At 47.2% G+C, this 27,554-nt stretch overlaps 1 protein-coding gene across 1 annotated transcript in view; it reads right to left on the reverse strand.

Annotated features, from left to right (window-relative positions):
• The window catches only part of Cers4 (ceramide synthase 4), a 36,524-nt gene extending 13,671 nt beyond the window's left edge, over nt 1–22,853 (reverse strand). Inside the window, exon 1 of the mRNA XM_076923724.1 lies at nt 22,558–22,853. The gene's annotated coding sequence lies outside the window, so the exon portion shown is untranslated. The remainder of the gene's footprint in view (nt 1–22,557) is intronic.
• Nucleotides 22,854–27,554: the final 4,701 nt, after the last annotated feature.

Raw genomic sequence — 27,554 nt, forward strand, 5'->3', positions numbered from 1 at the left:
CAGTTTCCACTTTTCCCTTTAAAACTCAGCTCCTCCCATCTCATATATCCAGTATAGTATGAATAACGAGTACAACAGATCCCTACTTTACTGAGGTACGGGGAGGACTAGAATGGAGTGGAAGTGGGAGCAGGAGGTGCTGACTCATCAGTTCATAAACACTCCATCCTGGCTGGTTTAATTCCTGGCTCCGTCATTTACCAGTTAAGTAACTTGGGGAGTAGATGCCTTCTTCTCTCTGTGACTCAGTTTTTCCATCTGTAAAAGGGATCCACAATAGTTCCTTCCTAATGGGAAGAGAAAAATGATGCCTAGAGCATCATGAGTGTGAGTAACAGTGTTGGTAATGATTTGGGGGAGGGGAGTGGTTTGAGAAAGACTGATGGGTCACTGGCATGTGGCAGCCTCTGGATGGTTCTTTGTGTGGTGGGCAGTATATGCATACATGGGCTCTGCATGTACATGTGGAACCCAGAGATAGACACTAGGTATCTTCCTAAATGGTTTTCCACTTTATTTTTTGACACAGGGTCTCTCACTGACTGACTGCCCAGTGAGTACCCAGGATCCTCCAGTCTTGAATCCCCAGCATTGGTATCAGAGGCATTTCTGTGAGTGTCTTCTTGCTTACATAGCAAATGCTTTTACCCACAAGGCAGTGGATGATTTTCTTCTTCATGCTCTACCCCGAGGTCCCCACACCCCCAGTTCTGAGAGTGGAACCCAGAACCTCTTGGCCAGGCAAATGCTCTCCAATAGGACACATACCCAGCCCCTCACTGGTAGATTCTAGGCAGACAATCTACTATTGAACCACAACCCGAGCCCTAGACAGCACTCTTCCACTAAGACATGACCCTACCCCCTCACTGGGGGATTCTAGAAAGGGCCTTTATCACTGAGTCACACTCCCAGATCCACAATGGTAGATGCTAAGCCTGTGTTCTACTGCCAAACCATCTCCCCTCCCAGCCTCTCATGGATCCTAGGCAGGTCCAGCCCTTCTGGTAGATTCTAGGTAAGGGCTCTATAGCTGAGCTATACAATCCCAGATCCTTACTGGAGGATGCTCGGAGTATATGATCTTCTGGTGAGCCACATCCCAACCCTTAGCTTTAAAGGAGGAAATCTTGCCCATTCTTGCCTCCACTTCCCAAATGCTGAGATAAAGGGCATACATCACTACACCAGGTATAATAAGATTACTATTATATTTGCAGTGCTAGGATGGGTCCTGTGGCCCCTCAGATGCTAGTCAAGCACTCACCAGTGAACCACCCCCCCACCTCACCCCCCCCCAGGCCCTGGTTTTCAAAGTCAGGGTCTCCCTAAGTAATTCAGGATGTCCTGGCATTCAGAATCCTCCAGCCTCTGCCTCCCCATTTCTGGGATGGAAGGTATGCATCACCACGGGTTTTCTAGATGAATCCTAGGCAGTTCCCAGCAGGTCCATGCTGCCTGGAAACCCTCCTGACCTCCATTGTCCTTCCCTTAAATTCCGTGCCTTGTGCTCAAGCTGGGTTAGGCCAGAGCAGAGTACAGGGCAAGTGAATGTGAGCGAGGTCAACCAGAGTCAGTGTATGCCACTGCGCCAACAGGTCCAGTCTTGACCTTTATTATCCTCAAGGCCCTCCTACCCCTGGGTTTCTGCCTCCTCCCTCAGTTTGCCAGCTCTTTGAAGCCCAGCTGGCTCCTCGCCCAGCCAGGCCCCTGCCACCTGGAACTCAGCTGATAATCCCTCTTACTGACTAAAAATATCCCTGTATGCAGGGGAGAGAGAGAGCAGGGCTTTATGCTGAGGGGCCCAGCATAGGGACCAGCTAAGGAAAGAGGAAGGGAGGAGGGGAGAAAAGAAAGGCAAAGGAGGTGGAGAACGGAGCTAAATCTCCTACCCCTGCCTAAGGGGTGGGGGGTGGGGGGGCTTGAGGGGCGGGGCTGTGTGCTTTAAGTTTGATCCTAGCTGTTCTGAAAGTCCCATTGTAACCAGCCTAATAGGGTTAAACCCACTCCAAACAAACACTTGGGGCCCTCATTTTGGCTACCAGAGTATTGAAACAATGGACCCCAAGAAACTGGAATTCCCCCCTCCCCACCCCTGCCAGAAACCTCCAGCTGGGAGAGAAGGAAGTCTAAAGCCTAGGCCAACAGAGGGGAACTTTCTCCCTGAGTGAGGTTTCACACTGTGCCAACAACTTGTCAGACCACCTCGCTGGAGACAGGGAACCCAGACAGCATTGGACCTGACCACAGCTTGACTGAGAAGGCTTAGACATGCATAACTCTGGCCTCTACTTAACCCTTCACCTCCCTATAGGACCCCAAACATAGATTTGGGAGAATCTCTAAATCTCTCTGTCCCACTTCACAATGTAGCCCCATTGAGTGAACCTCCTGCTTTTCACTATTCATTTGGCTGTTCTAATTGACACATGAAGGACAGGTGGCCAAACCTGGCTTGTTGCAGCACAGGCTGTCACCCCAAATCCTACCGCACCAGTACCCCTCATCAACCATCAGAATTTTGCAGGGGGCAGGGACTCCTTTGTTTTGTTTTCTATCTTCCTGAAAACAAGATTATGGGAAAGGTAATCAATCAAGACCTCACTGGCCCATTCCTGCCTGGGGTCACCTGATTCTTGCAGGCAGAGAGGCCCAGACCTTAACACACCAGGGGCTCTCAAAAGGTGAGGGGAATGTTTTCAGATTGCTAAGGCCAGTCCTTCACTGGAGTCCTTGCTGTCCTTTCCAAATGGTCTTGGCTCCCCTGGGGGCAATCAGGAAGTGCTAATGACCAGACATAAAGTCCAGGATACACCTCACAAAGATCCCAAGGAGGGCCCTAAGTCTAAGGCTGCCTTGCCCCAGCCCCTCAAAGGTTGCCATGCTTCTGCCCTCCCCACTTGGACCCTGATCATCCCCCAGGACATTGGTCAGTAGGTGCACTTGTTGCCAAATCTTCTCAAGGTGAGCAAGCCAACTACTTACTGCAAGTTGCCATCTGAATGCCACATGCATGTGCACACACACGTTTTTAAAAACTGTTTTAAATGTCAACGCTAGGAGATGGGTGTGGCATGCATGTGTCATCAAGGCCCTTGGAAAGCATAGGCAGGAAAAATGCAAGTTCCAGGTCAGCTGCTTGGCCTATATTTTGAAAAGAAAGGACGGGGCTATGGCTCAATTGGTAGAGTGATTACCCAGCATGCAAGAGGCTCTGGTGTCCAGACCCAACACTTCATGGAAGTGGTGGTGCATGATTGCAGTCCCTGTGTGCATTTGGGAGGTGGAGGCAGATGGATCAGAAATTCAAGAGCACCATTGGTTAAATACAGTTTGAGGGCAGTCCATGCTATATCAGACTTTGCTTCAAAACAATAAAACTTAAAACAGGATGGCAAGAGTAAAGAGTGTGCCACTAAGTCTGATGACCTGAGTGCAATTGCTAAGACTCGCATGATGGAAAGAGAGCACTAGCCCCCTTAAGTTGTACTGTGACCTCAGCTTGTGCTCTGTGACACATTCGCCCACACGGACCCGCAATTACACACAAAGTAACAGAATGTAAAACATAAAATGAAATGGAAAAGGTTGTTTAGTATCACAATATATTGTTTCAAGTTTTTTTTTAGTGAAGTGCTTGAAGAAGGTTCACTCATTAGGATCACTGACTGCTGTTGCAGAGAACTCAGGTCCAATACCCACCACCCACCTCTTCCACAGGACCCAGTCCAATGCCCACCACTCACCTCTTCCACAGGACCCAGGTCCAATGCCCACCACCCACCTCTTCCAAAGAACCCAGGCCCAATGCCCACCACTCACCTCTTCCACAGGACCCAGGTCCAATGCCCACCACCCACCTCTTTCACAGGACCCAGGTCCAATGCCCACCACCCACCTCTTCCAAAGGACCCAGGCCCAATGCCCACCATCCACCTCTTGCAGAGGATCCCGGGTCAATTCCCAGCACCCACATGGCAGCTCCTGTTCTGTCAATCCAGTAATAGTGGATCTTGTGCCCTCCCCTGGCCTCTGTAGGTACTGCACATACATGGTGCATAGACATAAATGTGAGCAAAACACACACATACACACACACACACATATAAAGTGAAAGTTAAAAGAATAAAACCTTTTCAGTGTTTTAGTGAAACACATTCCTCAGGCAGCTGCAAGTCAACTATGTTTTAACCTTCTCTACTCAACTCACTTCCCATCACCTCTACAAATCTCAGACCACATCCAACATGGCCACCATGTGGCCAGGGGTTGGCCCTACTCATTTCTTTCACCCCTTAATTGCTGGCTGAGTGTGGTGAGTCTTTTGATTGCTGGATCATGGGAAACTTTCTCCCATTGTGACTTGAATTATAAATGTCTCCCCAAAAACATATGTGTTGAGGGCTTGATCCCTGGTGCATCGGTGTTAAGCAAGGGAGGCTGCTGGATATAAAAATAGATCATGACGGCTCTGGGCTCACAAAACACTGACACACTGATGGAGTCATAGCTTAATGGGCTGCTGCGAGCAATGGAGACAGCAGATGTTGCAACAAAAGAGCAGGTTGCTGGTGAAGACTATCTCTCATCTCTATCTTCCTATTTCTTTCTCTGTATCTCCCCCTTTCCTCCTCACTCTCACTCCTTCATCTCTCCTTCCTCTTCCTCCTGTCATTTTCTATCCCTCCTCCATCTCCCTCCTCTCTCTCCCTACTCACGGTCTGTCCCCTCTTCCACTCTTTCCTCTCTGCCTCTTCTCCCTCTGACTCTCCTCATCTCTCTTTCCTCCTCTCTTTTCCACAGTTCTCTGTCTCCCTCTCTTCTCCTCTGTCCTCTGCTCTTCCCTTCCTCCACCTCCCAGCTTTGCCCTGGACCCCATGAGGTGAGCAGTCTGCTCTACCCCATAGGTCTGGATGCTCTGCCTCATCACAAGCAGGGATACTGACCTCTGAAACCACTACCCACCACTTCACTCTTACCACTATGACTTCCATGGGGCTTGCAATGAACATGGCTGAGTCTGGGCCCCCACACAAATAGCATTTCCCCAGAGATACCAGCAAGTCACTCAGGAACAGCTGGATATGGTGGGGTGAATCTGTCATCCCAATACTTGGGAGCTGTAAGACAGGAGGTTGGTAAGTTCCAGCCAGTCTAAGCTACATGGTGAGAGCCTAGGGAGGGGACAGAGGGGAAGAATACAAGGGGAAAGGAGAAGGGAAGGCAGAAAGGAAAAGAAAGGAAGGATGGGAAGGGAAAGAAATTTAAAGTAAAAAAATAAAACTATGTGCTTGAAATTTGTGGTTATATTCACAGGCACATCTTTTTTTTATCTCTCTCTCTCTCTCTCTCTCTCTCTCTCTCTCTCTCTTTTTTGCAAGAGGGAGTGAGAAGGTCTCATTGTGACTTCAGTGAGTCCAGGTGACCTCAAATTCACTATGTTGTAACTGAGACTACCCTTAAACTCCTGATTCTTCTGCCTCTACCTTCCAAGTGTTGAGATGGTACACACATGAAACACCACTTCCAGGACAATCTAACGTATTCTGACATATATCAAAGCCCATGAAGTCATTGCCTCAATCATGATCATTAACCTATCAGTCTCTTCCTCAAAATGTTCTTGTGTCCCTTTGGAGTCCCTCCTTTCTCCTACTAGAAGCAGTCTTAATGTGCAACACTTGGGGTAAGAAATCTCTAAGAGTCTATACTATAAGATATCACAAATTTAAAAGGAGAAAGATACAGTTTGAATAAACCATGGTGATATTATAGTGAGCGAAAGAAGACAAGACAAATCCTGCCACAATTCCAATGGTAAGAGGTCTCTAGGGAGTCTAATTCAAGGGCAGAGGGGCTGGGGACATGGCTCAATGGGTAAAGTATTTACTGTGCAAGAATTGAAGGACCCAAGTAAGAAAATCAGGCATGGAGAAGCAGAGAGAAAGACATGATCCCTAGAGCTGGCTGGCCAGCCAGTCTAGCTTAATCAGAGAGCTCTGGGATCCGTGTGAGCCTTTAAAATCTAGATGAAGAGCAATTAAGGAAGTCATCTGATGCCTGACATCAACTTCTGACCTCAATGTGCACGCTTGCATGTGCGTGTGGGTGCGTGCGTGAGAGCATGCGTACAGTCCTCTGTGTGTGTGTGTGTGTGTGTGTGTGTGTGTGTGTGTGTGTGTGTGTGTATACGCGGGCGTGCATAAAATAGAGATTTCCAGGGCTTGGCAGGGAAGAGGGAGAACTGGGAGGTTAATGTTTAATGATTATAATTTGAATTGTGCAAGATGAAAACATTCTGCAAACTGGGGGCACAGCTATGTGAATAAATTAGGAATGCCAAGCTGTGCACTTAAAATAGTTAAGGTGGCTAACTTCCTCATGTAGTTCATCACAGTTATTTGTTTTAATTAACAAAAATCACCCAAAGCTAGGTAGAGATGACAGGGGAGATAAACAAGTTAGGCTGTCTGGTGTGGGCAGATCAAAAAAGTTTAAAAAAAAAAAAAAAAAAAGCAGAGCGCAGGAAGTCCCTAATGGCCACCTTTCTAATTTATGTAAAGGAAAACCACCAACACAGTTCAGTTTGGGGTAATGGTAGAGGAAGCCGCATCAGGCTTGCAGATGTTAATGATAAATTGTAGGCAAAATATAAAAGCACTACTGAGTCAGGTGAGGCTGCAGCGTGCCAGGAAATAGAGCTAGCTACAAGGGAAGTTGACACAGAAAATACCAAGTTCCAGGACAGCCTGGATTATAGAATGAGTTCACTAGCAGAGCACATGTCTGGAATCCAATAATAAGGAATTAAATATGAACACTTGCCTAATCTACATGCATGACTAAATGTGAACATTTACCCAACATATAGAAAAGCCTGGGAAATATCCCCAGCATCACAAAATAATAATAATTAATAATGATGTTTTGGAAAGAAACAGTACCTAGAAATTCTAGTCCTCATGAAGCCATTTAAATTTTATTTTTTCATTATAAAAATTTAATAAATCCTAATTTATTAAATACAGCCCTGGTTAGTCTGAAACTTATTATGAAGGCTACAATGGTTTCAAGTTCTTAATCTTTCCACATCAGCCTCCCAAAATCAAGTGGCTACTTAAAGTTAAACCAGTTTGTCCTAGGGGCATACACCAGGCTGTAAGTTTCATCCCAATAAAGTACACACACACACTTCCCAGAACTCACATAAAACCTGGTCATGACAGCATGCATCTGTAATTCTAGCACTGAGGAACAGACACAAGCGGCTCTCAGGATTAGCCAGCTGGCCAGTGTAGCCAAATTGGTAGGCTCCAGGGTCAATGAAAGACCTTGACTCAAAACCGTAAGGTGCAGAACAATAAAGGAATTCACCTGAAGCTGACCTCTGACCTCCACACACCTGTGTGCATGAACACACACACACACACTCATACAGCCCACATGCACAGTTCCTCAGTCTTACCAGTTATATATGTAGATATACATACTCCACTGCCACATATGGGTAGCATTCAGTATGCCTGCCAATGCTGATATGAGAGGTTCCCACCATCACAGAACATGGCACAGGACAGGAACTCTTCTAGACCACGACCAGATCCAGAAATGAGCTAAATGAAGTTGCAAATGCCTGGTACTCCAGCACTCGGGAGGCTGAAGCAGAAAAATCGTGATGAGTTACAGGATACACAACAAGAGCCTACCTCCTAAAAAGGGAAAAACAGGAAGAAAGAGAGGAAGAGAAATGGGGGGAGGGGCTCGGGACAAGGAAGGAAGATCCATTTTATGTTTTACATGTTCTACCATTATGTAAGGATATATAGAGGGCCATCGAGAGAGCTCTGCCAGTAAAGATGATTGCTACCAAGCCTGATACCCTGAGTTCAACCCCTAGAACTCCCAAGATGGAAAGAGAAAGGATGACTCTGAAAAGTTCTCCTACAGAGAGGACTGTAACATACATGTTACATACAAAATACAACAAACATACAAAATACAACAAACATGTTTAAAAAGCTAAACATGTATAGAGTCGGAATAACTTTTAGGATAATGTTAAAAAGGTCTCTCCCACATGCACATAGGATTGGAATACTGGAGGGTGATCCATCTCATTTAAATCCTTACCATGAGCCTATGAGGTTCTTATTACCTAGCTTCTCCTAGGAAATGGACTACAGTTGTGCAAACCAGGAAGTGGAGGCAGAAGAAGTTAAAAGTCATCTTCTGATACATAGCACCACCTAACAGCCAGGTGTGGCTGTGTGTGCCAGGGATCCCAGTATGTGGACAACATGAGAATCCCTGGACCTCACTGGAGAACCAATCTAGGTGAATTGGAGAGCTGTCAGTGAGGGAGAGACCTGTCTCAAACATTAATAGATAGATGATAGATAGATAGATAGATAGATAGATAGATAGATAGATAGATAGAGTGGAGAGCAACTAAGAAAAATACCCAATGTTTACCTCTGGGTTCCACACGTCTATGTGTATATGTAGGCACACAAGTACATAATGGGAAATAAAATAAATTGTTGAAGAAATAAGAAAAAGATGCCTGAGACAACCCCCTAGGCAAGGAGCCTGAGCAGACCACCAGTACAGTGAGTGCTGCATGACCCAGGTGGGCAGACCACACCCAAGAAGCCCCCCGACAGGTGCTATACAGAATGGATGGGACACAGCACTCATGACACCACTCCTCAGATGACCCAACACCCAGAAACGCCAGGTGCCACTAAAACGAACAAGGAAGTGGTAGAGAAGTGGAAGAGAAGGAGAAGCAGAAGGATATATACACGATGAAGAGATACAGAACTGGAGACTAGAGGGCAGTGAGGAATAGTCTGATGTGAATAGCCGGTGATGCCACCTAAGGCCATGGTGAAGTCTTGGCCTGTGCTGCCACTGAGGGCCATGTCTGGGTCTATGGCCCTGCAACCGCAGAGATCTGTTACCACCAAAGGCCAGGCAGATGTCCCTGATCTGGGCTGCTGCCTGGGGCCATGTTGATATCTGAAGGCTCTGCAGAACTGGCCCCACCCTTCACCTGGTCATCATGGGAGAGCTAGCCCAGAAGCTGTAAGAGCTGGCCCTGCCCCTTACCTGCTACAGTACTCCGGAGAGCAGGCCCCCCACCTCACCCAGGAAGCACAGTAGAGCTGGTCCTGGTTGTGGGAGTTACCAGTGAGCTGGCCCAAGGGTGTGAGCATGGAAGAGCTAGCCCTGCTACTAGTCTGCCATGTGGTGGTGTGGACAAGAGAGAGAGACGTCCCTCCACACACCCCTACACCTCATCCCTAGCCACCCGGGGCAAATGGGAAAGCTGACCTCAGGGTCATGAAAGTCAGAGAGTTAGCCCTACCCCTCACCAGCTTCAGCACTTGGGAGAGTATGTCCTGCAACTTGCCTGGGCAACACAGTAGAGCTGGCCATGTCTGCATGGGCACAGGTGAACTGTCCCCAAGGGCACGAGAGTGGGAAAGCTGGCTCTTCCCCTTACCATCTGAGGCACTGGATAAGTTAGCTGAGGCAGTGCTAAGGAGCTCATCCTGGGGGTGTGGGTACAGAAGAGCTGTCAAACTGACCAGTTCAGCTACCACACAGGCCCAGCTCCAGAGCTCTGCTCCTACAGATCCAAAGCTGCCAGATCTCCATGACACAGGCCAACAACAGGATATCGGAGAGGAGTCACAACAGGATCCAATATTGACAGTACAGAAGACAGAGGCCTCGAACCAGACCAATGACTCATTGCAATTAACATTTGCAAGCATCCTCTCTCTTCTTGCTCTTGCTCTCTTGCTCTCTTGATCCCTCTGCCCCCTCACCCCTTCCTCCTTCCCTTCCTCCTCTCCACGTGCTCATGGCCAGCCTCTACTCCTCTTCTCTCTTCCTCTCCTCTCCTCTTCTCTCTCTCCCTGTCCCTCTCCCTCTCTCTTTCTCTACTACCCTCTTAACTCCTTTCCCCATGCCCTAAATGGACTCTATACTATACCAGCGTGTGGCTGGTCCCTCAGGGAGAAGAGATGCCTTGGCATGGACCTGCATCCCCTTCCCCCATACCTCACCACACACACCTCCACAGAACATACTCTCTTTATCTTTTTATAAACACATCACTATATATCCAACAATGTCTCATCATTTCTTATCTCGATATGTCACCTCAAGTCATCCTACAACTACACCTTTTTCTATCAGAGCTTTTCTACTCAGGGCTACTGGGCCAAGAATCTACCATCTACCCAATCTACCATCTATCTAACGGCTGTAGCTCAACTGGTAGATGCAGGCATAAAGCCCTGAGTTCCACCCCGACCCTGTACAAGCCCAGGCATGGTCATGCCTGTCACCCCAGCATCAGAGGAAGGAGAATTAAGTTCAAAGTCATCCTCAAATACATAAAGAGTTTGACATCAGCCTAGGTTACGGGATATCCTGTCTCGTTAACGAAGGGGAGGCGGGGAGAAACAGTCATCTGCAACATTCCAGATAACACCCTATACCTGCTTTGTACACACATGGCCCCGTGACTGTGTCCACAATCCCATAACTACCTCTTTCCACCCTACCTCCTGTCACAGTGCTCTCGCAACTGAATCATTTTGTGCCTACTGGGTTTCTCCCTTACTAGTGCCATAAAAGAAATATAACCATCCACTCATAAACTGGGACATCCAAAGTCTCAAGGCAAAGCAAACCTAGCAGAAAGCAGACTACCACAACAGTAATGGGAGCCTGTGTTGCCAGTTTATGTGTTTACTACACTGTATATATTTGGGGTGGGGATGGGCAGAGAACCAGGGGCATGTATTACGCAAACACTTTAGCATGTAACTACATCCCAGAACTCTATTCTTAGTCTTTTTATTATTTGTTTATTTATTTATTTACACATGGGTGTAGACCATGGTATGTATGTGGCGATCAGAGGACAATCTTCAGGAGTCAGTTCTCTCTTTCTGCAATGTGAGCCCCAGGGATCGAACTCAGATCTTCAGGGGGAGCAGCAATCACTGTTACCCACTGAACCATCTCAAGACACCATGGGGTAGGTGAACCATAAAAGTGTGACCCTGAGGGCTGGCCAATTGGAATAAGAGCAGCCCAAGTAAACCAAGTAAACTCAGGGTTATTGAGAGGAAAGTAGACAAAATAGCAATAGAGACTTGATATCTGCCCAACTCTAACGTGTTAAGGCTTATTATAAATGTAAAGGTTTCGACTTTTTATCTGGGAACTAAATGATCAAAGGCAGGGTTAAAAAAAAACCCAATCAACACTAATTTTAACCACAACAGTATATACTCTATTCTCACATTCCCTCCCTCTTTCTCCCCCACCCCTGAGTATATATATATATATATATATATATATATATATATATATATATATGCGCGTGTGTGTGGTGTGTGTGTGGTGTATGTGTGTGTTTCTGTGGTGTGTGTATGTGGTGTATGTGTGGTGTGTGTGCATGTGTGTGTGGTGTATGTGTGGTATATATGTGTGTGTGTGTGTGTGTGTGTGTGTGTGTGTATGTGTATGTGCATACGTGTGTGTGTGTTCAAACTTGCCATCTTCTTGCCCCATCCTGCCAAGGCATGCACCAACACACTTTCTGTTTTGTTTTGAGATGTGGCCTTCTGCATCCCAGACTTCCCTCTGTATACAGCCAAAGGTGGACTTGACCTTGTCATCCTTCCCTCATATTCTAAGTGCTGAGACAGAGGCATACAGCACCCTGTTTGGAGTTGAATCCAGGGTTTTTTATATGTTAGGCAAGCATTCTACCAACTGAGCTACACCTGCAGCCCAATAGCTCTTGTTTAAAAGGTCTCTTTATAAAAACAAGAAGGCACATGGAATGACTAACTATTCATATTACAAACAGACTCACCTACTGCCAAATGTCCTAGGGTGCCTCTAGGTCATCAAGTCACACATGACTGCATGTTTATTTTCAAAAGAGACTTCCCCTTCCTCCCTCAGCAAACTAGCATCTGCAGGAGAGCAAAGTGTTCATAAAAACAAACACACAATACAAAATCAACTTCTATCCTGATGCTGCCGGTACAGCAAGTGGCCACAGCTGTAATCATTTAGGTTTAATTTTGTTTTAGTTTTGTTGTTGATGATAATGTTATTTGGTTTGTTTTGGTTGTGTTTTGTTTATAGTACTAGAACCCATGACCTCATATGTTCTAGACAAGCATCCTACCAGTGAGCCACACCCCTAACCCCTCACTGGAAGATGCGAGGCAGGTGCTCTACCACGGAGCTGTATCCCCAGTCTCTTTCATTGCTTATTTTGAGACATGTCTTACTAAATTTCCTGGGCTAGGCCTTAGGCTTATGATCCTCATGCCTCTGACTCCAAAATACCTGTGCTACCATGCCTGTGGCTGTTGTTTCTTTGTGTTCTGCTTTTATTACATATTTATTTTGTTTTTAATTATACATACACATACATATACCTATATGTACACATAAGTGCAAGTGCCTGTAAAAGCCAGAAGTGGCATTAGATTCTCTGGAGCTGGAGTTCTAGGAGGTTGTAAGCCACCTGAGTGTTGCTGGAAAACAAATCCTCTAGAAGAGTAGTATCGGTTTTTACCAAGTGAGCCATCTCTCCAACCCCAGGTTTGTCATGTTTTAAAGAGACAGCAGCATCTATGTTGCCTGTGACCCTGCATCAAGAGAAGGAAGCAGAAAGGACCGTTGCAGTGAAAAATACCCATAGAGTATATGGGTTGCCCTCCAGATGTCATAGACTTTGTGGGAACGTCCTATGGAGACAGGAGTCTCAATGGGCACAGGGTACAGGGCACATGTCCTTATTCTAGACTGGATGGGTGGGCTGAGGTTTCTTGCTATAGCACACACACACACACACACACACACACTCAGGGGTCAGGGAAAAGGAGGGAGAGAGAATGTGAGAATACAGTATACAGTGTTATAGTTAAAATTAATGTTAATTAGGGGGTTTTACCCTCTTAATGGACCAGAGGTGTAATACTCACTGGTGGTAGCAGGAAGGTAGAGGAAGCCCACTCTGGCCCTATCCATCCCTCCTACACCAATCCAATAGCAGCTTCCAGCTCAAACCTGTGCATCCCTTCTGCTGATGAGCCCGAGGGCTTCTCATGGCTCCCAGCCTGCCAGTTTGAGGTCTGCATGATTACCTGGCTCCTCCTACCACTCCACCCAACCCCACCGATCATCACCTTGACTCTATGGTTCTCAGCCTGAGTCGTCAGATTCGCAAGATCTAATCAAACTTCGGAAACAGCACCTTGAGCAGTTCTATGATGCCAGGCCTTTGCCGTGGCTGTTCCCTCCACTGAGTCCTTCAGTCACCGTTTCCACTATCTGATCCCAGGCCCAGCTGACCTTGCAAGTGAGATATTTTCCAGCAACTACTTCCAAGAAACCTCCAGGATTCCCACGCCAGCTCAAGGGACTAGATTACTCTGCCTTACAACTAATTTCCTGTAGAATAGAGCTAAAAAGGTATCCAATTCCTACCATAATGGTTAATTTTGGCTGTCAACTTGACCAGATTATGGAGTGAGCTAAGATATATGCCTTTTAGACTCAATTGAAGGTATCCCCTGGGAGAATTAACTAAAAGACAGGACCCCTTCTCCTATCATGTGTGAGCAGCATCTTCTGGTGGCAGCCTAGATGTAAAGAAGTCTGGGAGGAAAACAGCTTCTTTTGCCTGTTGGTCTTCACTGACTACTGGTGAGTGCATCTATTTTGCTGTTGCCACTGCAGCCACAATCCTACGCTAACACTAGAACTCAGCTCCTTTGACTTTCCACTGGAGACTGGAGACTCTCCAAGAATCGTTCAGGCCTTTAGTACCTGTCTTAGTCAGGGGTTCTATTCCTGCACAAACATCATGACCAAGATGCAAGTTGGGGGAGAAAAAGTTTTATTCAGCTTACACTTCCACATTGTTGTTGATCACCAAAGGAAGTCAGGACTGGAACTCAAGCAGGTCAGGAAGCAGGAGCTGATGCAGAGGCCATGGAGGGATGTTACTTACTGCCTTGCTTCCCCTGGCTTGCTTGGCTTGCTTTCTTATAGAACCCAAGACTATCAGCCAGGGATGGCACCACCCACAATGGGCCCTCCTTCCCTTGATCACTAATTGAGAAAATGCCCTATAGCTGGATCCCATGGAGGCATTTCCTCAGCTAAGACTCCTTTCTCTGTGATAACTCCAGCTTGTGTCAAGTTCACACACACACACACACACACACACACACACACACACACACACAAACCAGTCGGTACAGTACCAAACTGGACAACTGAGCTATCCAACCTTTAGGACTGAGCAGCTACTGGGTTTTCACCCTCTCCAGCATGTAGGCAGCCACTCTTGGACTGCCCAGTGTATGTCATGTGAGCCTACCTAATAAATCCCCTTTGTAATATACGTTGAGTCTATCAGTTCTGTTCCTCTAGAACAGCGGTTCTCAACCCCCACAGGGATCACACATAGGATATCCTGCAGATCAGATATTTATATTACAATTCATAACAGTAGCAAAATTACAGTTATGAAGTAGTAACAAAATAATTTTATGGTTGAGAGTCACCACGACATGAAGAACTGTATTAAAGGGTCACAGCATTAGGAAGGTTGAGAACCACTGTTCGATTGAATTCTAACACAGTGTCTATTGCTGGTTCCAAATCCAGCCTCAGCCTAAATAGCACCTTTCAAGAAAGGCCCACACCAAACAAAATAGAGGAAGCCCCTTCATCCACAGACCAATTCAGGAACAAAGAAAACACAGGAAAATCTAAATGTTCTGCTTCAGTGTTTGGGGTCCAGGAAAGTCTGACTAAACAAGACTCATCCCCAAGTCCTTTTGGCCTCTACTGATGTCTCCAAGAAGCCACAGCTGAGATTTCTATTGAAGACTGGTTGCTTCTATCATCTTGTAGCTTGCTGGAGAAACTGAGGCACAGAATCACACAAGATCATAAAGGAGGAAGTAGAAAACTGAGAACCAGAAGGTGAGCTTACCTGTTTTATGAACCTGTACCCAAACAGCCTCGTCTTTACTTCCTGCCTGATCTCTACTTAGGCTGAATCCGCCAAGCATCATTTGATCAACAACACTATGGCGCATCAGGTACTGACCTACACACTGCAGTCTCCACAAGGGACTGAGCAAACAGTGTTGCTAATTCAAGAATTCAAGTTTTTAAGAGTGGGTAGAGATACATAGTATCTTTTCTTAATTATTTGTTTCATTATATCAGGCAGCAACCAGTCTTGTGGAGAGAAGAAAGAATAAGGCAGGGAGGGGAATACAAAGAGGGATACAGAGGAACCCAGAGGCTACATTTGAAAGACAGAGGTTAGAGGAGATGGTTCAGTCAGTAAAGTGTATTTCACAAGTATGAGGGCCTGAGTTTGATCTCCAGAACCCACATTTAAAAAAAAAAAGAAGTCAGGACTGGGGGTACACACTTGTAATCCCAGAACTTGGGAGAAAGAAACAAAGGTCCTATCCCTGGGGCTTGCTGGCCAGCCAGCCTAACCTAATGGGAAAATTCCAGGTCCCAGTGAGAGTCCCTGTCTCAAAAAAGGTGGATAGCTCCAAAGTGAAGCTTGTCCTCTTGCATTCCGCATGTGCTTACAGTGACATGCACACACAAGGAAGGGAGGAAGAGAAAGAAAGGAGTAAAGAAAAGGAGGAAGAGAGAAAGAAAAAAGAAAAAGACAACCAGACACTGGTCAGGAAAGCCTCCTTGAGATGGTAATATTTTAAGTCCAGGAGCCAAAGCAGAGAAACAGGTCATTCTAGCCAGAATTAACAGCCAGTCCAAAGGCCCTGAGGCAGGACCACACATTGGATTTAAGACACACAGAAAGTGGCATGGCCACAGTGAGGGAATACTGGTTAGAAGTGACAACAGACAAGGGTCAGTCATTTATACAGAACTGTCCTCACCAATCGCTCAGCCAGAGGCCTTCTTCTCTTCCCTCCATCACTCTCTGTATTCTGTCATCTCCCAGAAGTCCAGGCCTATGGGGAAACTCTGCTAATTAAACTCAAAGTCACCATGACTGGAGAGTCTCTGGTCTCGGTACAATATGGGACATTCCATACATTAGTGGGGTGTCTTCTTTTCTGAACTTGCTGAGGAATTCTAAGCCCCCACATATGCCTCTCCCTGAGGAATGCCACATAGCTTCAATTAGATTACAGGATCAATTTCCTTTCTCTTGATAAAACCTGTTCAGCTAGCACCTGAGATTCCCGAAATGCTTTCCCATGCTAATGAGGCATCTCAGGGACCCTAAGCCATCAGCCTTGCCCATCCTGGATGTTCCCACCCACCCTCTGTCCCCCCCAAAACTTTATAAGCCTTGAATCACCCTAAGTAAAGTCGATCTGCCTCCTCACGCCTGGTCCCAGTGTCGTCATTCACCATATGTACTCACAGGGCTTTCAAACCACCACCACCACCCTTGATGTCTGCTCCCTTTGAAGGGACTGAATTGGCCAATGATCCACAAGGGCAGGGATACCAACACAGATCCTCTGCCTCAGCCCCAGAAGTGAGCCCATTACACCTGCCCCAACTATAAGCAGAAGAAGGTTTAAAGAGTACCTGCCACAAATCTGGGCAGGGACAGAGGGCAAGCACCCAGCACAGTATCCAGATGCAGGAAAGGTTAGACATGGTAACACACCTCGAAAGCCACTACTAGGGAGGCAGAGGCAGGCAGATCTCTGTGAATTAAAGGCCAGCCTGGTCTACACAGATAGTTCCAGGCTGGCCAGGGCTACATAGTGAGATCCTACCTCAGAATTAATTAATTTTGGATCTCAATTCCAGCAAACTGGGGTCAAAACCTGCTCAATGAAGCCAGAGCAGATGAATGACTCAGTCGGTAGCAGGAGTGGGTTAGGTGACCAGAACCAAATCACCAGCTCTTGCCCCTGTGAGGTACAGGTAAAGGAACGAGTTTAATCTCCATCATCTGAGGAGAGAGTAGCCACTGGTCAGTCGCTGCCCAATCCTCAGAACACGCCTGCTTGGCTTCTGTGGCTTCTCCTCCAGGCTCATCTTTGCACCTCCAGGCCCCTGTTACCTGATACTCTACTCTACATATTGCCTGACCTTTATCAACCCCTGCCTGACAATCAGAATTCTCTCCCTGCCTAATTCCTTTTCCCTGGACCTGGGTAAAAAGGAAATCTGGGCCCCTCTAGGAAGTTTCTCAAGGCCACCCCATCATGTGTAAAGAGAGGATGTCTTGCTCTGGTGGAAAAAAAAAGGTATGGCCCTTTCTTCCTCTCTTTAGGGTTCATCGACACACATATGGAACAAAATTAGAAAGCAAAAAGTTCCAACTCCCCTCCTCTTGAGTAAGGGCCTTCCAAGGGCCAGCCATGGGTGGTCTGCAGGTCCTTGGGGATCTTCAGCCCCCTACTCTGCTCCCCTTAGAACTCTCCCTCCCACTCTATTCCAGCCACGCCAGCCTCCTTGCCATGCCACAGCACACACCAAGTGGGGGGGGGAGGGGGGGCCTCTGGCCTTTGCACCTTCCGGTCCCTCTGCCTGTGATGTGCCTCCTCCACACGATCATCTGGCTGTCTCCTCATCCTTTTTCCTGTTCCCTTCCCCCAGGAACAGAAGTTCACAACACCACTGGATATAAATTTCACAAGCAAGGATGAAAGAGAAAGAAAACCAATAACAGGGCAAATGGGGACTCCCAGGTGTTGGAAAGGGTGTTTCCGGGCAGAGGAAAATCCCTTTTTAGACAGCCATGCTTCAGGAGCCTAAACGTTGCTGAGCACTGTCCATGCTGGTACAGATGGTAGCATCATACTGACAAAGATATAGAGTCCAGACTGACAGAGAAGAAAGTTCTTTAAGTTCCTCTGACAGGAGCCACGCTCAGTTTGAAGGGACCCATTAGAAAGGGATTAAAGAAGCCCTAGAGAAGATCTGAAGGAGGAGGCAGGATTGCCACACAGGTAAAGGCACTTGTCACCAAACTTAGCCCAATTCAGTCTCTGGGACCCTCATGGTAGAACTGACTTCTACAAGTTACACACACACACACACACACACACACACACACACACACACACACACATACACACACCACTATGAATAAAGTAAAAGTGCTGTAAAAATGGCTAAGGAGGGGAAGAATGGGTAGATATGGGAGGAAGACTCTTGCCAGTAAGAGCACTCAGAGATAGTTTCTTATTTATATTTTAATTTAAGCATTTATTTCGTAATGCTGGGGAGGTTAATCGGGGCTTCACACATGCTAAGCAAGAGTTCTGCCTTGACCTAGGTCTCTAGACATGATCTTTCTTTTATTTCTTTCAACAGTTTACTTATTCATGTATGTGGGTACATGAGCACCACAGTGTATTAAAGCTCAGAGGACAACTTGAAGGAGTTGTGTCTCTCCTTCCACCATATAGATTCTGAAGATCAACCTCAGGTCATTAGACTTGGCAGCAAGGGTCTTTATCCAGACTTCCTCTTTACTAACCCATAGCACCCTTGGTTCTTGACTCCTATCTACTTCCTGCCCTGTCTCCCAGTCAGCTCCCATTTTGTTCCTCCAAAGCCTGCCCTGTGTCACTCCTCCACTAGCTTGGGGTCCAAAGGCATGACCAAGGGCAGATACCAGAAACAGATTGCTGAGTTGAATGTAACAGTGCCCCCTTCATGCCAACCACACACATCAGCGGCTGCTCCAACCACAGCCCCATCACACCATCCAAGATCCATTGAATTCTCACCCGTCCAAACCTCCATTTGATCTAGAATACTCAGTCACCTCTATTCTGATCTCCTGGCTCCTGCCATCACATCACACCCACTGTTTTGTTCTCCAGGATCAAAATAACTTATCAATTCCCTGTTGAGGCCTAGCCTTCTATCCTGCTATCCTCTAGACTTCAAGGTTTTTGTTGGTTGGTTGGTTGGTTGGTTGGTTGGTTGGTTGGTTGATAGGTGTTGGGGCAGAAGGTGGGGTGGAGAGAGAGAACACAAGAACATGACTGTAGTGCCTGAAGAGGCCAGAAGAGGGCATGAAATTCCCTGGAGCTAGAGTATGTCACCAAGTGATTGTAAGCCACCTTGATTGGGGGTGCTGGGATCTGAACTTGGTCCCCTGTAAGCAAGAACAAGTGTTCTTACCAATGAGCAATCTCTCCAGCCCCCATTGGATCTCGATGTTCTTTCATATCTCTACTAATTATTCCTCCGAGTACCAGGCAATGTACTTGGAGCCTTGTATCTGCTGATCCTCTCTGGTTTGGAATACTGTTCCTCTGCCCAATCCATCCTTAGCTGAATCCAACCGTAGCAGAATTTTGGCAGAGCCATTCTATCTGGCATGAATTCCAGAGGGCTGGCACCTAAGCTTTGCAGTAGCCTTTTCTCAATGGTTGCTAGCTGAAATTTTGTGAGGTTCTTCTCAGAACCTTCACATAACTTAGTCCCGAAATATACCAGGGAAACTAGGTATGGCTTCGAATTGCTTAGGTAATGGCTCCTTCAAGACAAACCCTAGATCAGATAAGAGGTTTTGATACACAAAAAATGAACTTGTTGAAAGTGCCTTTTGTGTCACAATTAAAAGCGCTTCTAGAAGAACATGCATGGGACTGACGTAGGCCGTCTTCACATATGTAACCGTTGTGCAGCTGGGTCCTCATGTGGGACTCCTAACAATAGGAGGAGGACTGTGTCAGATTCTATTGCCTTCCTTTAGATCCCTTACTGGGCTGCCTCGGCTAGCCTCAAGAGAAGAAGGTGCATTTAGTCTTACTGCAACTTGCTATGCCAAGGCTGGTTGATATCCATGGGAGGTCTCCCTTTTTCTGAAGAGAAGAGGGGAGAGGTGGATGGGGCAGAAGGGTGGGAGTAGGGAAGGACTGAGAGGAAAGGAGTGAGGGGAAACTGCAGTCTGGATGTAAAATAAATAAATTTTTAAGGCACTTCTAGGAAGCTGCAAAGCATTCAGTCCTTGAGAGGATGATCCCCCTGCTGCTTGAGAAAGAGTAAATTCGTCCCACAGTGTCTCTCTTCAATCAAATTATCTATCCCATGTAAGCCAGAACACAGACAACTGTCACCCACCCAGGATGACTTGCCTGACTCTCTCTGGGCCAGGCCGTGTTACTCAGTTCTTCCCCGAGGCATGAACTGTGCAACATTCCTATGTTAACAGACTGATTTCATCAGACACTGATTGCTAGCCAGGCACTGTCCTCAGATCTTTTAACTATACAGAGTGTTTAAATGCTATTGGTCCCATTTTACAACTGGGGAAAATGAGGTAAAGCCACTAGCCTAAGGGCTACACCACTCTGCAAGCCCAGGCTGGAGACATGAGCAACCTGGGGGGACCCAGATCAGAGGGGAGCATTCCCCACTGCAATGCTTTCTTGTGTCATCCCAGAGTGGGAGGAGGGGCCTTTACCCACTCTCTTTATCATCTTTAGTCAGCCCAGAGACTATTTTGCTAAATGTTCACTCCGTCCAAGGCACTGTGCCAACTAAATGTCCCCCTCCACCCCTCCACTGGCCAGTGGCCTTGGGTTTGGAAGTGTTCTCCTTATCTCAGAGTGGGCATGGAAGTCAACCACAGGTTCTCAGGAATGTAAAGGGCACTGAAATTCTCAAGTACTATCAACAGCTGTGGACCCATTAAGGAGAAAGATACTTCAGACCCATTTTCCAGATGGGCAAACAGAAACTCAGAACCCTTTCCTGAAGCCAGGAGTCCCCAGCTTGGTCCCTCTCTCCTTGACTCCTGGAAACAATCCCCTTTGGTGGTGAATAAATTGACAAGGTAGGGAAAGAAGATCCCCCAAACTCCCTGCAACCTGGCTGGTCTTCAGAGAAGTGTCAGGCAGGCTGAGTGATGCTACTGGAATTCCATCCAAACAGCATTTATGGCTGGGAAGAGGACAGCTGCAAAGGATGTGGGGCTTCCAAGGCAACTTCATGGTCTGAGATTCTTTTCTTGGGGATCTCCATCCAACCAGCAGGTCTTGGTTACCCCACTGGAGACCACACTGGTGCCCAGGACCTTGACTGGACCCAAGGAGACTTGGGAAGCCCTGTCTCCCACATCCCCGTATCAGCTCATAGATTTTGCAAGCCCAAGGCATGACTGGCTTACAGAATAAATTCAAAGACAAGTTAGTTAAACAAGTTAGTCAGTCAGATGGTCTCAAAACCTAAGGGCTAAGCTGATGATAGCTCAGTGAGTACAGCGCTTGTTATGCAAGTACAATAACCTCCAGGTTCAATTAAGAGACCCTGTCTCAGAAAATAATGCGGAGAGTGATAGACAGAAGCATAAGACGTCAACCTCTGGCCTCCACACACTTGAGCTCTCACACACATACATGCACACACATGTATACACACATATACAGCACATGTGAGTACACATACATGAAGGAAGGAAGCAAGCAAAGTATTGCAGTGGTGGAGTGCTTGCCTAACATGAATGAGGCCCTAGATTCAACCTAGCGCTCCTCCCCCCATAAAATAAGTCCCCTTCCAAATTCTCAGAAGCCCGGCTTTGAAAGCTCCACACAGACATTCCTCACAGCTCACTTCCAAACAAGCATGAAACACAATTCTTCTGAGGGGAAACAAAGAATTTCTAACTTCTTATCACTTCACACACCTTCCACCAGGGGGCTCAGCCGGGGCTGCCCTGGTGTCTTTTCAACTTTCCCTACATAGGGCAGGATCTTCCTCTCAAGACACAATCTGTTACTTGCTGCCTTAAGCATGCCTCGTACACACAGCCCAGAGAATGGAATTGTGGGCTCCTCGTTGTCTTCCAAACCCTGGTCAACCACACCCTAACCTCCTTTCTTCCCTGTATACACTTCAGCCTCTTTTCTGGTCTACAAACACACCAACCTGGCCCTTTCCCCAGGATTTTGTTGCCTGGGCCCAGAAAGCTCTCCAAAGCAGGTGCCATCAAGACAGGCTGCCCCTTTCCCTCAGACACCCTAGGCTCCCTCACAACACTCAAACCCCCTTCCTCCAGTATTTGGATAGTGCTCTACAAACTAACTCCCTTGCTTCCCAGAGGACGAGTCTACATGGTTCCCGAATCAAGACCCTACTGCGGCCTGCGGCCAGTCGGGTCCATAGCACGCAGCAGGCGCTCCGCACCAATTCTCCAGTGACAGACACTCCTGTGGCGCAGTGCCTGTTCACAAGTCCAGATTCCCCGCGTCACGACAGCCCCCAGTCTCTCCCGCGCGTTTTCCAGACAGGTCCACCACCTGCACCTGCGCCATCAGGGCCACCACAGCTCTCCAGAGAATGCAACCTGAGCCCCGACCAGTTGGGAAATCCTGAGAAATACCTTGTGGGAGGAATGATGGGAAACTCAATGACCGTTTTGGCTCCGAGCCGGGCTGCTCTTAGCCCTGGAGGAGAGATAGGAGAATGTTTCGAGGGTAGCTACTAGGGAGGCGCCCCCAGAGAGGGACACTTGCTTACCTGAGGGTGCAGACAACAGGATGCAGGCCGAGGCGGTGCGGAGATCAGCTGATCCGAAGATGCCTTAGACACGCCAGCCGCAGACCGCACTGGGCCAGAAACTCCTCTTTACAAAGCTCACCCGCGAGGGAGGAAATAGGACCGGAGGGGGCCTTCGGGAGGGGTTTGATGGGGCCTTGGGCGTGGTCTGAGCAAGAGGAAATGGGCGTGACTTCAGTGTGCTCGGCCCAGTGCGATCTAAGACCCCTGAACCCTAAACTGCCCAACCCGAGGCCTGGCCTCGCCCCCACGCCACCAGGCCCCTCCCTAGACCCCGCCCTACGATCGTTTGTCGCCTCCGGATCCCGCCTTCAGCCCTTAATCCTGCACCTTGGGACCCTATCTCCAGATGACCCTGTCTAGAGAGAAACCAGCTTCGCCATAGACTATTATCAGCTTGCTCCGAACTTCCAGGCCCCGCCCACAGCTCCCACCCTCCGCCGCCAGGACCCGCCCTCAACTCCACTCTACCCTTGGTCTGCCACTCCTCACCCCATCCCTGCTTTCAACCTCTTTCTCGAACTGCCAAGGCCTGGTCCCCAGCCCAGTTCGGCCTTACCAGGCCCCGCCCCGACCGGAGGCTCTTCTGGGCACCTGGCCTCTCTCCAGGCATGCTGTAGGTTTCTGCAGAGCCTGTCTCTGAGATTTTAACCCAGCAGCGTCTACTGGGCACTCTGTCTGGCTCCTGCTTCATCTGGTCCCTGTTTTCCAGTCCTAGGTCTCTTTGTGACGCTCTGCCTTGTCTTTCTGCCTTTCTCAGATGCACTGCTAGGCTCTGCAAAGCAAGTTTGGATCATTCCGCAGGCCTCAGCAACCCAGTACATAAATACTTGGAGTCAGTCAGACCAACCTAGAGGATTTCTGGGCGAAGGCCCACCAAGAGTCTGTCCACAGGATTGAGAGGGAGAAGGGAGATTACATTAATATGTCAGTTGTGGTTTTGTGGGGTGCAAAGGTCAGGCAAAATCTGAGAGATGAAGCTGAAATATAAGTCAGTGCTGGTGACAGCTGTTGTCACTGTTTGACCCAGGATAATGCAGAAGGATGTTGAGACTCTCCTTGCCTAGTACAACCAGAGGAAAGACAATTCTACCGCAAGAAGTTAGCAGTAGAAGGGAAGAGGCTTCTAATGGCTTGTCATCTTCGAAAAAGAAATGTAAAATAAGGACAGCATGCCTAGCTCAGTTGGTAGACTGTTTGTCTAGCATACAGGAATTCCTGAGTTTGATAAACCAAGGGTGACATACAGACTTCAGATTCCAGCGCTCAAGAAGCCATGGAAGCCTATCTGAGCTACAGGAAACCCTGACTCAAAAACAATAACATAAAAAGCCATTCTCTGCGGGTCCCAGGACAGACCAGACCCAGGCCTGTTACAAGAAGTTGACATATTTCTACTCAAGGGATCCTGTCACTGGGAGTCCAGTTTTAAGTCACTTCCTCAGAGGGGCCCATTCCTGAATGTACCACCCACGATAAATAAACATCCATGCATTTTTTTCTCCTTGAGTTTTTGAGACAAGGTCTTTCTTTTGACAACAGCTCCACATACACACACACAAACACACACTCTAGCCTCAAACTCAGCAATCCTCCTGCCTCTGACTCTTGCATTTTAGGAGTGAGGGTATGCACAACTAAGTGGGGGTGGGAAGCTATATTTACCTTTTATTCTCTTCCTGTCTCTCTGAAATTTGTGTTGCTTATGTGGAAGAAGAATGTCACACAGGGTATTCCCATGCACTCGGTCCATGGAAGCCACTTGTATTGACAGTGACATGGAAGTCCAAGCCAGAGGTCCGCAGAGAAGTGGAGGATTTGAGTGTGCAAGGGCCATGGAGAACGTTTCAGAGGAATGTGGTATCAGCTTTTTATTTGCATGCCTAGGCCTGATCCCCATGCTGGGAATAGTAAAGTGTTCCCGTAAGAAGCTACTTCTGGCTCTTTGGAGCTGAGTAAAATTAAAGGATTAAAAGAAGCATCAGCTGACAAGATAACTAAGAAGGATGTCTGTCACCAAACCTGACAATCTGAGTTCAATACCCAGGACATGGTGGTAGAATGCCCACAAGTTGTCTTTTGACTTCTATGTATGTACCCACACATACACATGTTTGGGCAAAATCAATAAATGTCAGTGTAATTAAAAGTCGTATCAGGGGACAGCAGTGTAGGGCCCTCCACAGGGTTCTCACAGGGTTCTCTAGGTATAACCCATTTTGGACTTGGGTTGCAAGAGAGGAGCAATACGGAAGTGTGGAAGATAGGGCAGTTTGTCATTCCAGAACGACCCAGGGGTTGTCAATAGCAGGAAGAAGGTATACCCAAAAGATTTAGAAACAAAATGGACAGGGTTTAGAGAGACAGAGGAAGCTGTGCCTGCCTGGCATGAGATAAGAGATTTCCAAGCTGGTGAATACAGTATGTATTTTCTGGGAAGGGGAACCCTAAGGCTGGATCTCAAGCTTGAGAGATCGAGGCTCCCACATTTTCTCTTGCAGATTCTCTTTTGCTGCCTTTCAGTTCTTTTTAATTGTTATTTTTATTTTTGAGATACTCTCTCTTATATCTCAAGCTGATCTCAAAAACCCGTATGTACCTGAGGATGATTTGACCTTCTTATCTCACTGCCTCCACTAATTCCTCAACTCTGGGATTATAAGTGAGAGCCACCATATGAGGTGGTGAGTGTGTGTGTGTGTGTGTGTGTGTGTGTGTGTGTGTGTGTGTGTCTTTCCCAGGACTTCCTACATGCTTGGAAAGTACTCTCTCACTGAGCTATACCCTATCACTAGCCCCCACCTCAACACTCACACACAGACTTTGACACCCTGTATAATTTTCCTATTCATGTGAGGCTCAAATGATTAAGGAAGCTACTAAGTGCTAGGACACAAGAAGCAACTCTGTGCTGCTCCTCTCCACCTTAATTACCTTTCTGTTGCCACAATAAAACACTCTGACAAAACCAATTCGGGAAGAAAGCATTTGTTTTAGCTCACGGTTCCAGATACACTTCGCTAAGGGGAAGTCAGGGTGTCAGGAGCCTGAGGCCTCTGGTCTCATTCCATCTGCAGTCAAGAAACAGAGTGTGATAAATGGTAGAGCTAGGATTCAGACAGCAGTGCCACCACAGTGAACAGTTCTTCCCATTTCAATCTGATGAAGACAACCACCGACAGGCATGTCCAGAGGTCCCTTTCCCAGGTGATTCTAGATTTCATCAAGTTGGTCATTGAGATTGACTATCACAGCCTCCAACTAGGGGGTCTGAAGTAGACACCTATACTGATCTTCTCCAGAACCTGTGCTCATTGTGGCCAAGCCTGAAGACTGGACCCTGGGACCCACAAATCCTAGGCTAAACACAGTAAGAGTTATTCAAAACAGATCACTATTTTAGGGTTTATATTGCTGCAATGAAACCAGTACCACTTGGGTGACTCTTATACTGCCAAGTTCTGCTACCAGCATGAGGTACAACCTTGGTCACCTCTAGAACACAGCTTCTATGTGCTCTCAGGAAACGCTTCTCAGAAGATTTCACCTCAATGATGCTGGTCTCTTTTTCTCAGCTCTAGCTAACCAGCATCAAGTGTCCCAGTAAAACAAAAGTTATACTTTAGTTGTTCTGGTCTCTTGTTAATCACAGCTGATTCTTCAGCTCCAGCTGATCAGACATTTCAGATTCTTCACACAAGTGGCCCAGTTAGAGTCTTTGCTTCCCTCTGAAACGTCATTAGCCCGTTCTCTATCTTCTGCATTGCTGTCAACATTTTTACAAGCTCCTACAGAACATCTCATTGAACACTCAATGGCTTTTCTTGCTCAAAACTCCAAGGTACATCCACAATCCTGCCAATAACACGAACAGGTCTGTCACAACAATACCACACAGTCCTGGTGGCAACTTGCCTTAGAGTTTCTAATGCTGCATGAAACACCAACGTGACTAAAGCAAATCCCAACGTGACTAAAGCAAGTTGGGATTGTAGTTCTCCACTGAAGGAAATCAGGACAGAAATTCAAACAGGGCAGGAACCTACAGACAAGTACTGCTTACTGGCTTGCTTATCATGGTTTGCTCATTGTAAGCTCTTGGGCTGCCAGGACCATTAGCCCAGGAAGGGCACCACCCACAATGGGTTGGGCTTTCCTCTGTCAATCTCTAATTAAGGAAATACCCTACAGGCTTGCCTCCAGCCTGATCCCAAGGAGACATATTCTCAATTGATGCTCTTTTCTCTGAAGACCCTTCCTTGTATCAAGTTGACATAATAGTCAAGACAATCTGAGATTTTCCTGACCTCTGAAGTCAGTGACTATGTTACATCAATTTGATTTTATATTTATCTAAGGGAGATAATTACGTGCCACAGCCTATATGTTGGGGTCAGAAGGCAGCTTGCAAAAGTCAGTTCTGACCTTCTTTCTACCAAATGGCTTCCAGGAATTGAATTCAAGTCATCGGGCTTAACAGTAACTGCTTTTACTACCTGGTCCATAGCATTGTCCCTGAAATGTGTTACTTCTCATGATAAGCAAGATTACACATGGAATAACATGAAAGACTTTAAGAAGGGAGATGACTCAGAACCATCTGGGGCCGGCTGTCACCACAGGGTCCTCACTGTGTTGCTTGCAGTCCTGGGCCTGAGTCTCAGTGACACCTACCTGCTGAATATTAGAACCCAGTCCAGACTAGACTCTGCCATGATCACGCCCAACAGCCGCTTGTCTCTCTCCTCCCTCATAGCTGATTCTGTATACAGGCCTCAGGCTGGCAGACTTCACATTATCAGTGTATATCTGTGACACAACCCACATGACAGATATACATCAGATAGGTTCCTCTCCTTACTCTCCATGTCCGGGAAATTAAAACAGCTTGACCACAGCTCATACTATGGAAGACATGGTATACACCCTTCCTGTACCTCTGAAACCTATAGGAAGTC

The sequence above is a fragment of the Arvicanthis niloticus genome, chromosome 24, assembly GCF_011762505.2.
Source record: "Arvicanthis niloticus isolate mArvNil1 chromosome 24, mArvNil1.pat.X, whole genome shotgun sequence".
Classification (NCBI taxonomy): domain Eukaryota; kingdom Metazoa; phylum Chordata; class Mammalia; order Rodentia; family Muridae; genus Arvicanthis; species Arvicanthis niloticus.